Source organism: Phyllostomus hastatus, unplaced genomic scaffold, assembly GCF_019186645.2.
Source record: "Phyllostomus hastatus isolate PE091 unplaced genomic scaffold, TTU_PhHast_1.1 phas_contig_40, whole genome shotgun sequence".
Lineage (NCBI taxonomy): Eukaryota > Metazoa > Chordata > Mammalia > Chiroptera > Phyllostomidae > Phyllostomus > Phyllostomus hastatus.
The window spans coordinates 8,965,941-8,979,352 of NW_025333872.1; the positions used below are offsets into that span (position 1 = coordinate 8,965,941).

Sequence of the window (13,412 nt, forward strand, 5' to 3'; positions counted from 1 at the left end):
ATTTAACTCTGTTTCCTCAAGCGACATTTCTCTTTATGCATTCTAGTAAGCTGCTTACTTTACCTTTATTCTTAAAAATTAACATCAGCATTGGATTACAGACTAATTCACATTTGATACATTAAAGACGCCCAACTTTTTTTTTCCGATTCCACTTATACAAAAACAGATCCTATTTTAGCACTAGTCTGCTTGCTTTTAGGTCATGCTGACAAGAGAGTGTGTTAATCATCGGAGATCTTTAATTTGCAGATCACAAGTATTGAGAGCCGAAAGAAACTCTACACGTCATCTGGTTGCTATTGTTGGCAGCGGCGGACTAGAATAGAGGGGAAAATAAAACAAAATGTACAATAAACTCTCAAAATGGATATTTTTTAACGGTTAGGTTTTTATCTATAGTGGTTAGGTTTAAGTGGCCTCAGTGGTTTATAAACATAATGTTTATAAATTGAATGACCTCCTTTTCCTTCTCTCCTGCCCACGTTAGTCAGACGTCTTCTTGGATGTTTACTTAGTGTAGGTTTCTATGGGTATGTGAATGTTAGTCTGAATATACCAGTATGCCTGAGTATCTGTTTTAAAAATAATATAGAGTTATAAAAATAAAATATCTGAACACTGAAGAGAGCCAGATATCTGCATCGGGGAAGAACCTTAGTGGTGCTCTGTGAAGGACAGCCACGTCTGAGCCTAAACAAACCTCTCAGTGTTAGTATGTAGGAGTCACACAGTTAATGTGTTTACTAGACATGTGTCCTTAATAAAAGTGCAGACATGAAATTCACACTAATGTGAATTTGAAGCTTATAGCTACAGGTGCCACTGCATTTAAAGTAGTGAACTTTGGATCACTGATTTAAGTTCATAATGCCTGCGCTTTTGTCTTTGTAGTAATCCTTAGACAAGGTATGTGTGTATGTGGAAGCATATGTGCCCATTTATAAAAGTGTTTATATATCATTTGTATAAGGGACTTAGGATGGCTAATTATAGATATTAATATATTTTAGTTCTTAATCATTCACTAATTATATTTTGCTAATGACTAATGCTTTTAAAATCATATTTGGAACCTGTGTGTTGCTAAACTCACTTAAGAAGTTACTTTTCTCAAGATTTAATCCTCAGACTTAAAGATGACATCATAAAATAGAATGAACCAAAAAGCTGTGAAGAAGAGCCACATTTTACCAGCAATACTCACCTTCCCCCACCAGTGAGAGTGCAGAGAGTGTGGGGCAAGCTGATGCCAGAAGAGCATATGAGCAGACTGGGTGTGTGGCCCCTCCACAGCCTGAGCTCTCCTCCGGCTGTCAGCCTCTCTCCACCCTCCTCCATTTGGAAACTCAGGAAGGTTAAGCTCCTTGCCTGCAGTTTTGCAGCCAGTGAGTGCCAGAACAGAATTAGATCTCTTGACTCCTAATATAGTCAAGATTTTTCTTTTATAATACCATGCAGCAACTCCATCATGATCATTTAAAAATAATGTTTAAATATTTGCTGGCTATATTTCTAAAAATGAAAATAGAAAACAAGTTTATTTCTAGGTGCTGAGAGCTTTTTGGAATTCTGTTACAAGGGTATTAGCTCTGTATTTTGGGATTACAGCATAATAGAATTGATTTATAGATCAATCTTCTCACTTTATAAAAATATTCACAAGGTATTGGGCCCAACAACTTTCTCGAACTTTCCAAATTTGAAGATTCACACACATATAGGTGCCACTCCTCCCCACTTCTGGCCACGTGCACTGTCTTTAACTACTCCCTTGTTGTTAGTGAGATAACTCAAGTGTCTGGCCATAACCAAAGATTTCTACCATGCAGAGTTCTGCCATGACCCAAAATGTTAGGAAAACCCAAGAACACCCATAACAGCAGCAACTTCAAAGTAAATTGAATAGATTTTATTTTTTCTCCCTAGATTGATTTTTTTGTTTATTAAGTATGATTTAGAGCCTACCACATATAGAGAATTGGGTCTTAGGTAATATGGGGAGAGAAGAAAAGTTCTCTCCTTGAGTTCAAGTCTAATTGAAGAGATGGTTACCTGTCTGTGTCCCGGACTATGATGTCATTGTCCCTTGAGTGCACATTCTCTCTCTGTACCCCCTACTTATCTCCCCTACCTACAGTGGCCTCTGCCTCCTGACAGGATCCACCCATCTTCTAGGTCACTGTTACCTTCTTCAGGAAAGAGTCCTGGAACCTTCATCCAGAAGGCTGCCTGTCCCTCTTCTAAGCTTTAGTTGAGAGTGCCTTATTTTTATAGCTTCTGTGAATTTGCTTTTTTCTACCCTGCTAGGTTATAAATTCTCTGAGGGATTTATTACAGGGATTAATTTTCTTTTGTACCTCCTAGCATAGTGGTAGCATCTCATTAAATGTCAAATAAATAAAAGTTTGGATGGGAAGTTGTCAGTGCAAGAAGGGCTGGAATATCATACCTTGTGAGCATTAACTGTTCTTTCTAACTTCCTATCCCAGGGTGTCACTGTTCCCTGGTGGTGACCAAGAATGACAGGAGTCACATTTCAGTGTAGCACTTACATAGTGAAACCATTTGGTATTGTTCTAGTTCTGGAACTACATAATTGCATGATTAAATTTAAATTCTACTTAAGAGCCTATCTGTAATGGATTTTGTGACTTTGTAATGTGCCACATATGCATTTTCAGTTCATAGAATCCTTTGGATAAAGACCTTTGTGACAAAAGAGAGTCCAGTTAGCTCTCATTGGCTTGACTTCTTTGATAGCTCAAGCTCTTACCCCAAAACTGAAAATAATGATCATGGCTGTGTAGTCACTACTAGTTCTCGCACTTGCCAACATAAAAGTCAGTCTCTCAGAAGAGCAAAATGAAATTAGAAATCATAAATTGAGGAAGTCATAAGCACTTAGTGTTTCACATGATTGTTCTTCAGTGTCTCTCGCAATTCCTAGGGCTAGAGGTTCCAGCCATGCAGTGCGCTGGCTTCTGGCAGTGCTGGTCTGATGGTGTCACTGTGTTGTGGTCTTTAGTGGCTAATGTTCTATCTGAGGGCCCAGGGCCTCCTAACGGCTTCCTGAGGAAGTAGCTTCCTCTGTACCTTTTCTTATCTTTTAGACATCTGGTGTCTGTCTCTGGGTGCTAGGAAACACCTAGTGTGTTGCAAATGTCTCCTTTGGATCGAGAATCTGGCAATAGCTGTATAGTAGGGATAGCTTGTTAGGAGATCGCTCAAGGTAATCACTGTTTAAAACTCAGTGCTCTCTGGATGGATGAATGAATGGCACCTTAAAAAAAGCTGACTCAGGCTGTTGGACGTGGTGGATTGGGACATCCATCTAACCTTTGGAGTGGACACTGTGGTATTCTGTTATTCAAGTGGACTAAGATAGATGCAGTTTCTGCTCACAAGGAGCTTACATTTTAATGACAGATGTTGTCCATAAATAGGTAAATAAGCATACATATAAGACAATTTTAGATTATAGTAAATGTTTTGAGAAAATAGGGTAATATGATAGCAGTTTAGGAAGGAAAGAAGCTAACTTTGATTAGAAAATTTGGAAAGGCTTCTTTGAAGAGCTTTGAAGGCCTGTGAGCAACAGCGTTTCAGCCAGTGAGAAGCTCACCTGAGGCTCTCAGGAAGCAATGAGTGTGGTGTTTATGGGACAGGAAGGTCAGTGCTGGTGGAGAGCGGTGAGCAAGGGGAATGGTACAGAAAGGCAGGCAGGGCTCAATTATACTCTTCAAGGCCCTGCCAGGGAGCTTGCTTGGGTTTTGTTCTGAGTGCAGTGGGGTGCTGTTGCAGGATGGGAACCAAGAGAATATTATATGTTTTTAAAAAATCACTTTGGATGCTATGTGAAGCATAGATTATAAGGGGGCAATGGGAGAAGCAGGGTCATCATTTCAGAAGCTACTGCAGTAGCCCAGGAGAGAGTTGAGGATGGTAACATTCTTTCTTCAGAATTCAGATCACATGCTGCTGCCCCTGCCAGGTCTCTTCCCCCCTGAGCTGAGTCTGAGTTTCCCATACTGTTTACATGTTCTGATCGTTGTTTACATGTCTGTCTCCTCCATCAGATTTTGAACTTTCAAAGTCTAGGGCCATGTTTGTTTATCTCTGTACCCTCCTTGTCTTATATTGTGCCTTCTGCTTTGTTACTTGGGTTTGGTGATGAATGAATGACCAGGTCATTAACTTCTTTAGGAAGTGTGACCTGTTATTATTCTAGCCCTAATATTTTTCTAGTACTCGTTTGATTGAATTACTATTAGCTACATGTTCACCGAATGTGCGTTGTGTGCCAGGGACTGTTATCCTGGGGTTAACTCACGCACTCCTCACAAGAGCTCTGTGAAATAGGTGGCTTTGTTCTAGAAACTGAGGCTGAGAATCGAGAACACTTGCCCAGGGTACCACTTACCTTTAGTAAGTGATAAATATAGGAATTAAATCCAGATATATATATATATTTTTTCAAGGTAACATTTTTAGGAATATCTTGAAAAACAACTTGCCAGACACCATGCAGGATAACAGTAATCTCATCAATAGCTACCTTAACTGAATTGAAGTTGTTTCTAACCAGTTTTGGTCTAGTTCTGTATTGCCTTGGAAAACAGTGCTCCTTGAAATATTAAGAGGATCTCAGCCAATTCAGCCAGTTGGGCCTGGGCTGTGACTATGTCTGGCTGTCCTAGGCCTGAAACATTAACTAGTGTAACCCTTTCAAAAAATCAGAAGGTACAACCAAGTAGTGTGTGTCTCAAATTATTGTTTTATTCAGGCACCAAGTGACCACACGATTCTTTAATGTGAAACCAATTGGGAGGTGCAGTGGGCAGGGGGTAGGGTGGTGGTGGCTGTAAGTGTCAGGCAGAAGGAACCCTTGAGAAGCTCAGTGACTGAGCAGGAAGAAAGATTGCAGGTGTCGTCAGTGTGAGAAGAGCTGTAGGATGTGGAGAGTGGGAGTTAAGTGAGGCCTCATGCTTTATGACCACTGTGGTCCTGCTCACCTGCAGCCGTCTTGTGTCTTAAGGAACTGAAATCACCATAGTGAAAGACAGGTTGTTGAAAGTACTGCTCTTTTACTTTGCTGGTGCCATGTTTTAACTCCTGAAGTTACTGGAAAGTCTTGTCCTGTCTTCTTCCTTTCAAAGCTCCAGTAAATTTGCTGCTTCCATGCACATGGGTGAACAGAAATTATCTTTAGAGGGTATTGCCAGTTACAGTCTTTATGAAAAAAAAATGCCACGGATCCTGTGCACGAACGCTGTCTCACATCTGTGCAGCTCAGGCAGCCACCTTGCAAGGAAGAGCAGAGCTCATGCCCTGCCTGTGCTGGCTTCGAAGGATAAAACTCAGTAAGGCCCTGGGAAGGGCTGGTGGTCAGCACAGCATGTTGTTGCTTTACCTGTTAGCAGCATCCATAGATTAACTTCATATAGGTCTCTGGACTTCTGTCAGTTGCAATGTCCTTATCAACCGAAGATGCTTTGGCTTTATTATGCTTCCGGAGAAACAGAGAGGGGTACTGTTCCAAGGCAAATTAATTTTTTGAGTTCCAAAATCTTGTCTTTATATAATTTTCCCCTGTCTGGAATAGAAAATGCATAGTTAATTTCTAATTGTATTAAGAAGACTTCATTTCTTACATAATGTCTCATTTAATGTCTCCATTTCTAGTCTGTCTTTAGGTCTCTTCCCAGTGGAAATCTTTTCTTTCTCTTATTCTTTTTCAAGGCATTATCTTTGTCTTTTTAGTTTTATTTTTAGTTACAGCTTTACATACATATATATCTAAATGTTACATATCTTGTAATGTATACATATCTTTTTCCTCTATTAATTGCCTAAGGACCGCTGTTGCCCCTTTTCACCTTTTGCAATGGACTCTGGGCACACATAATTGTTAGAATTGGGGGCTGACTTCAAAATATTCAATCTACAGGGCTAACCCAGGGATGCTCCTGTGGTGTATTTTGATGTTTAAACATAGATGGGCATCCGGAGCTTCAAACATAGAGTTGGTGTCTATTGTACTATGCAGTATTGAAAGCAACAATATTTTACATATATTATCAGTTTAAACAGTGTTTTCATTCCATTTTTCTCCTTTCAATATATATAGAAGTATTTCAGGAATATAATTGTATGGTGCTATTTCCTAGGGCTTTGTTTGTTTTGCTAAGAACTTGTTTTTTAACTGTTGAAAAACCATTGGAAAAGAGGTTTTGCAGAAGAGTCAGAATCGTGAACCCTGCTTAGTGAATAAGGAAACTTTGGCATCAGGAGATTTCTGAAACTCTCAGAGCTGAGACTAGAAATCAGGGTTCAGGAAAGGTGAAACCTGACAAGGCGGGTTAGGTGGTGAGCAGGTGAGGATGTAGGAAAAGAGCCAAGAAGAAGAATAAATGTTTGGAGCTGTCATGTGGTGAATGGTGTGAAATGAAAATGACTTTGGTTGAGAATCATTGAGGACCCAGCTCAGGAGAGAAATCATTGGAAGAGCCAGACAGCACAGTTGTGGCATTGTCTCCTACAGGGGTTACAGTTTGTGAACAGGAGTGGGCTCTGCTGTGGGGTGGATCGTCCGTGAGAATGACACTTTGTCCTAGACTCGGGACAAGTCAGGGAAACAAGGAAGATGTTGGGCCAGCTACCAACATGAGGGAATGTTCTGGAGGTTAATGGGTTAGAGTAAAGATGGAAGAACTTTTGAAGAGAAGTTGGCTCATGTTGTGGCCTTGGAGAAAGCAAAGGTTAGAAGGGAAGTTCTGGGCAAATCCACTCCTACTGGGAAGTAAGAGTGTCTGATGGAAAGGTTGAGGGTGGATGGGAGCTCCTGGCTCTGCTTCGGCCGTTTCTCCTGTAAGAGATGGAGATCCCGCATCTCACTCTGTCTTCTCTAAAGCTTCAGTTTGACACTGCCTCAAGAAGACAGTCCTCTAGCTCTGTCTGACCAGAGCAGGAGGGGTCTGTTAGTACTCCGTTAATACATCCCAAGATTGCATTAAGTTTTTGTCATCCCCTCACACTATTGCTTGCAGTCCAAGAAAGCTCCTCTTAGGGCAGGCTTCCTCCATGCTGCCTTGGAGCTGACCAAATGCAGCTCTGTGCGTTTGTTCCTGTTCAGTTTCATTATGGGCTTTCACCTCCTCTTTCTACCTTGTCTGTGTTATTCTGTAGTTCCAATTCTTCATCCAGTGTGTTGGTTAGTCCTTAAAACTTTGTCTCATCTTGAAACTTAAAAGGTTTGCTTCTAATTCTTTAAGACTTTGATGAAGATGCTGGATGTAATGTAACTCTCTCAAAGCTGACCTTGATCCATATGGACAACCACTGTCAACTGGCTATAAATCAGGCTGGCCTTTTAACTAGCTATCAGTCACATTAGCGATAAGGACTATATCTTGCTTGGGTCAAGATACACAACAGGTAGATGAGCTTTCCTTTAATCTATTCTTCTAGTAATCCTAGGAAACAACCTAGTGAACCCATTCTGCTTTATTTTTATTTTTTTAAGATTTTATTTATTTATTTTTAGACAGAAGGGAAGGGTGGGAGAAAGAGGGAGAGAAACATCAATGTGTGGGTGCCTCTCACATATCCCAAACTGGGGACCTGGCCTGCAACCCAGGCATGTCCCCTGACTGGGAATCGAACCAACGACCCTTTGCTTTGCAGGCCAGTGCTCAATCCTCTGAGCCTCACCAGCCAGGGCCCATTCTGCTTTCTGATAGTCACTGTGGAGATAAAGGTGAAAAGTTCACAGACTATTGTACACAGACAATTGAAAGTAACTTAAGGATTTTTATTGAACTGCAAGCAAGTTGATAACAACAATGGCTCAAAAAATAAAAAAAAGCAAAAAACAACTGCAGATGGTCCCCAGCTTATGATGGTTCTACTTACAATTTTTCAACTTTATGATGTTGCAAAAACAATACCTATTTAGTAGAAACCAGCTAGGCTATGATGTTCAATAAGTTAGGTATATTAAATGAATTTTTGACTTATGATATTTTCAGTTAATGATGGGTTTATCAAGACACAACCCCATCATAAGTCAAGGAGTGTCTGAGGTTGAAATTTAGATTTTACCAATAGGTGTGCCATTTTCAGAATAAGGTAAATGGGGTGAAAGAATGTCAAACTACTAAATATTGTAAACTTTTTATTTTTTATTTATATTTTTATTTTTTTTAAATATTTTATTTATTTATTTTTAGAGAGGGAAGGGAGGGAGATAGAGAGAGAGAGAGAGAAACATCATTGTGCAGTTGCTGGGGGTTATGGCCTGCAACCCAGGCATGTACCCTGTCTGGGAATCGAACCTGGGACACTTTGGTTCCCAGCCCACGCTCAATCCACTGAGCTACGCCAGCCAGGCAGAAATATTGTAAACTTTAAAGGCATTATTTTCAAATAATTTAATAATTGTCACATGGAAAAGTAATCCCAGAGAGCAAAGCTAAGATCAATAGTGAGTGGAGTTACAAGGAGACATATTTTACTTAATATAAGGAAGAACTTTGTAGATCATGCTCTGTTAACTAGAAACTCTTTGCCTACCAGTTGCCACGGATTCTTGCAACCTTGTGGGTATAATTCATCTTGGAGGAGAAACTTTAATGCGTTTAAAGCAGCAAATTGCTCTCCCTTATCTCCTTACCTCTCTTGGGCCTTAATTTCCTCTAAGCATGTTTGTTCTGCTCCTTCTATTTGAAAAAACATTCTCGATAAGGAAGATTAAATCAAACTAGTGTTGGGTAATTTTCTTTTAGTGATGACAGTTGGGTAACTGTCATCACTAAAAATTACAGCCGTTGTTCTCAAACACTGTTGTATATTAGCATCATCTGGGGAGCCCATTAAATGTACAGACGCCCCGGCTTTACCTCTGAACCAGAATGTACCAGGTGGAGCCTGCCTAATTCACCACTGCAGGCCCAAGGCCACTCACCCCAGGCTTACCTTGCTCACCCAGAGCCAATCCTGATCCAGCCAGGGGCATTCTCAGAAAGCTTCATTTTCACAGTCAGATGATGTGTGGGGACAGCTAAGTGCCCTAAGCTCTTTCCGATTTCCTGAGTGCAGCTCCTGGACTCCACCCCTGCGCCCATTTCAGCCTCTGTTTTCCCTCCACACCCTTCCCTGTGTGCCCAGTCCTAGACTGGCTTCTCCCCTGTTTCTGTTACAGTGCTGTCAGAGGGAGGTCTTAAACATGCATATCTGATTATGTCACACCATACTTAAAAACACCTCTGTGACCTCCATTGCACCTCCAGTGTAGCCCAGCAGGTTCTGCTTAGCCCGGCTCCTCCCTGCCTGCTCTCCAGTCTCATGTCACACTCTTTTGAATCTTTTGTCAGTAATCCAGCCAAACTGGCTTTCTCAGCTTCTCCCCAAAACTATACTGCCTCAGTCCCAGGAACTTGATACATGCTGTTCGCTTTTCCAGAAGTTCTCCTATCCCCACCTATGATCTCCTAGATTTCTGTTTGCCATTCAGTTCTTGGCTTGGTCACCACATCATTAGAGAAACCTTCCCTGGCCCCCAGGCGTGGTTGAGGACCCACTGTACATTCTTAGGGTGTCAAGGATATCTCATTTTTGCACTTCCCATAGTTGTACGATAGTTGGTTATCAGTTTCATGTGCCAAACTGAAAACTCTATGAGGGCAGAGATTAGGTCTGTCTTTGCCATAATATCCCTAGTGCACAGTGCCAGAGTAGGCATCCAATAAATATTTTTTGAATGAATGGATGAATGACTGGGAGACAATTCTTAGAACCGTGGATACCACCATCTATCAGGTAACCAGAATCACCATACCTGGGACCAGCTCACTGGATGTTGATATCCAACTGATTTGAACCTGAATTTATTGTATCCACTTTAATACTGTGATTTGAACTAAGGGTCACTTCCGTTGGCCAGTACCACATCCCAGTTACATCTCAAGTTCTGGTCCTATCTGTTTATAGTTTCTTCCCCTCTCTTTGCTAACTCTACTTTCAAGATCCAGGATGTGCCAAGGTTGAGGCCAGGTTAAGTGTGTGTGACAGGTGGTATAACCTTTCTTCTGTCAGGGTTTCTTGTCTTTTCTTTTTAAATAAGGAAGTCCCCTTATTTGAGTTCCATTTAGCCAAAAATTGGTGATAACTTAAAAGATACTTCTCACTACTTTGTCTTAATAATTCAACTTCCTTTTGGATTTTCTTTTAACATTTTTTTACAGGATATGATGTCTTAAGCTCTACATACCATTTCTTATTCTCCTCCCTGTTGTTGTCTCCCAAGATTTACTAAGTTCCTCTTCTATTGTAACATAACCTGTTGTCATGCCCTACATAGCATCCAATTTTATCTAGTTTGCTGCTTTTTTTCTCTTTTTCTCAAACTTCAGTCTAAAGCTCTATGACTCAGTTGTGTTGGTTTTCTGCCAAGTGATTCTGGTAGCTACCTTGGTCAGTTTGAGAAATCCCCCAGTGGTGACAAGGGGGGATCCAAGTCCCGCTCTTGGTGTCTTCTCTGCTGACGTGAGCCCAAGCCCTCTGTGTGAGGAGGTCCATGACATCAGCTGCTGCCAGCTACCTTTCACAGCCATCCGAGTCAGCCCACCATGGCTTTAGTAATTTCTTTTTAAAAAACGTATTGTGTCGATTGAGGCAGCATTGGTTAAGCTTTAGTAATTTCTGTTGCAATTGCTATCTCCTGAGTAGTTAGAATTATAGCATTTCATGGCTAGAAAACATCTTAGACGTAACCCATTTATTCTCATCTTACAGGTGAAAAAAGTAAGACTCAGAGAAGGTAAATTATTTGTGCACAACCGCACAGTTAGTGCCGAAGCCTCCAGTCCAGGGCTCTTCCTGTGCTTGGAGGAACCTGCTTGTTTTAAGACTGTGTTTTCTGTTAGTCGAGAAAACCAGAAGTAAGCGGGAAAGTTTATTCAAAAATTTAGTCCAGCTAAAGGGTTATTAGAGATGACATGAATTTAACATTTAGTATTTAGTGTAAATTGCTTTAAAATGGGACTTAATGTACTATGAATGTATTGTCTATACTATGACTGTTAGTATATCTTTATCTTGAATGATAGTAATATGACAGATATAGTTGAGAATAGGAAATTGTGTATCTGCCTCTCTCCATTAGCACTATTGATTTTACTTGACCCTCATAGCAATTGAGAGGCATAATCTTAAATCTGTAGATTGTGTATACAGTTCATTTTACATAACCCGGTTTTCTCAAGAAATATTTGAGGTCTACACAGCCTGATTTGAGTACTGATTAAAGAAAAAATGAGTGGAAGATAAGGGGGAGAGATGTGGATCTCTGTAATTGCACCCTACTCCCCGAATGCAGCAGGTGCTCACTGCAGACACACTGAGCTTTGGCAGAAGTCACTGGCTGGTGTCATGTCCCATCGCACAGAAGCCTGCTGGCAGCACAAACAGGAAGAAGCCCTTTGTGTGCTGGTTCGGGCTTCGCCCCTGTTGACTTGTTTCCTCCCATCTCTGTATGAAGTTCGGCGCCACGTCCTCAGTGTGCCTTCTTGTTGGTGACCTTAGGGAAGCAGGCCCTCTTTGCACCCACACATGTTTACCCACGGTGTTACAGAAGGAGGCCTGCTCAGAGCGACCACCGAGTTTCCTCACACACCTTTCACTGGGCTTTGTAAAGCCCTCTGACCTCTCTGCTCTCCGCTCAGACTTATTAAGAAAAGACTTTTATATGTCTTCCCAGAGTCAGTTCATTTTCCTAGGGTGCCTTTTTTCTATCATTCTGCCCTCCTTCTTCCTCTTTTATTATGGCCCTAAGTGTTTAGAGTTAATCATGCAGACATGAGATTCAGCTTTTCAGTCATTTGAAAGAATGGCAGCTCTTAGAGGCCATGACTCTTACATGTCATTTTAGGAAATGCACAGCCACTCCATCCTTTTCCCCATCCCAGTTATAAACTTCAGAAGCTGTGGTCCGACTCACAGAAGAGAGCTTGCTTTTCTCATACCACAGGATTACATAAATGGTTGTGTCTATTTCTGCCTGATGCAAAGACTGCTTGAGACACGGGAACCCTCCTCCCCCAGTTCACATTTATGAACCACCCCTGGTTATGTTGCCTTCTGTACTTTGATGTTTTGGAGTTTTACAGAATGGAAAGCAGAAGTAACCAATCTCCAAGTAGCTTAAGCTGAAGGAAGGCCACCATAGAGGGAGAAATTATAAAGTCCACTCCGACATTGGTGTTCTGTGGTTTATCTCTGTCTGCACGGCTTTTTTTAAAGACACAAGTACATGCTTTGAACATTTTTGGTTTTACATCTCTTAGTCTTACTTTCCCAACTAGTTGTGTAAGCTTTTTCCAGGTGAGAAATGTCTTTTGTTGCTTATTTGTCTCTTAGACCATCACACTGCCGTGTTGGCATACAGGAACTGTTTATCACAATAAAAATGGATAATTTGCTGATTCACCAGAACCACATAAAGAGTTTTCCCCCTCGGAAGTCCTGTGAGTGTGACAGTTATGACCATCTGTACTCTGTTGATGAGAAAGGAACAGCTAAGTAAGAGCCTCGCCCTGGACCGAGCGAGTTGGAGAGGAGCTGCCAAGAGCATGCAGTCCGGAGGCCCGGTGTCCTCTTCCCTGCTGGCCGTATGCAGGGGTCCTGTGCAGTGTGGGAGTAGCCGTGTGAGACAGGTGCCTCGCTTGGCACAAATGCTGAAGGGATTCCTCATGCCAAATGATGGGTTCCTTTTCATTTAACCTGAGCTCTCAGTAGCTAGACTTGGCCTACTCTTACAAACAAGGCCTCAGTTTCTTCTGGAAGTGTGCTGTTGCAGATCTGAGGTGTCTGATAAATTGTTTGACCTTCTATCCTTGGTGGTGGTCCTTAGCATGCTTTCGCAGTTAGAGCCTGGGGACTGTTTTCTCATTGGTTTCATCTCTGGGGGTGGTGTGGGGGGTGGCGCCCTGCTCTGCCCTCGTTCTGCTTCTTTCTCTTCTTTCCCATTTAGTCATTTTGATTAGTCACATCCTGCCTGTGAGTACAACAGGCTCATAATATAGGAAAGATCTGATTTTCTCTCTCAAGTTTGTTACAGGTCAAATTTGATTAAACTTCCCTTTATAGCCCCCTTTTTAGGTGCTAGGAGAAGAGTTTGGGAGAAATAGGGGTGATGTCTTATCTAAATTGCATATTTCCTGAAGGACTGGAGGATGTGCACATAAAAACCCCACCAGCAAAGGTTTTGTTTTTAAGTTGTCATATCTATATAAAAATGTCACAGTTTTGAATTTCTATAATATACTAGTAAAAGTAATATTGATACTGTTTCTGAAGACTGCCATGAAAAATAATGGATTATAGTTTTTAAAATACCATAAAATATTTAAAAC

The 13,412-nt window shown here is 41.3% G+C and overlaps 1 protein-coding gene across 6 annotated transcripts in view; it reads left to right on the top strand.

The window, feature by feature from the left end:
* RUNX2 (RUNX family transcription factor 2) overlaps nt 1-13,412 on the top strand; it is a 164,491-nt gene that overhangs the window by 110,157 nt on the left and 40,922 nt on the right. The gene's annotated exons all lie outside the window — the stretch shown is intronic.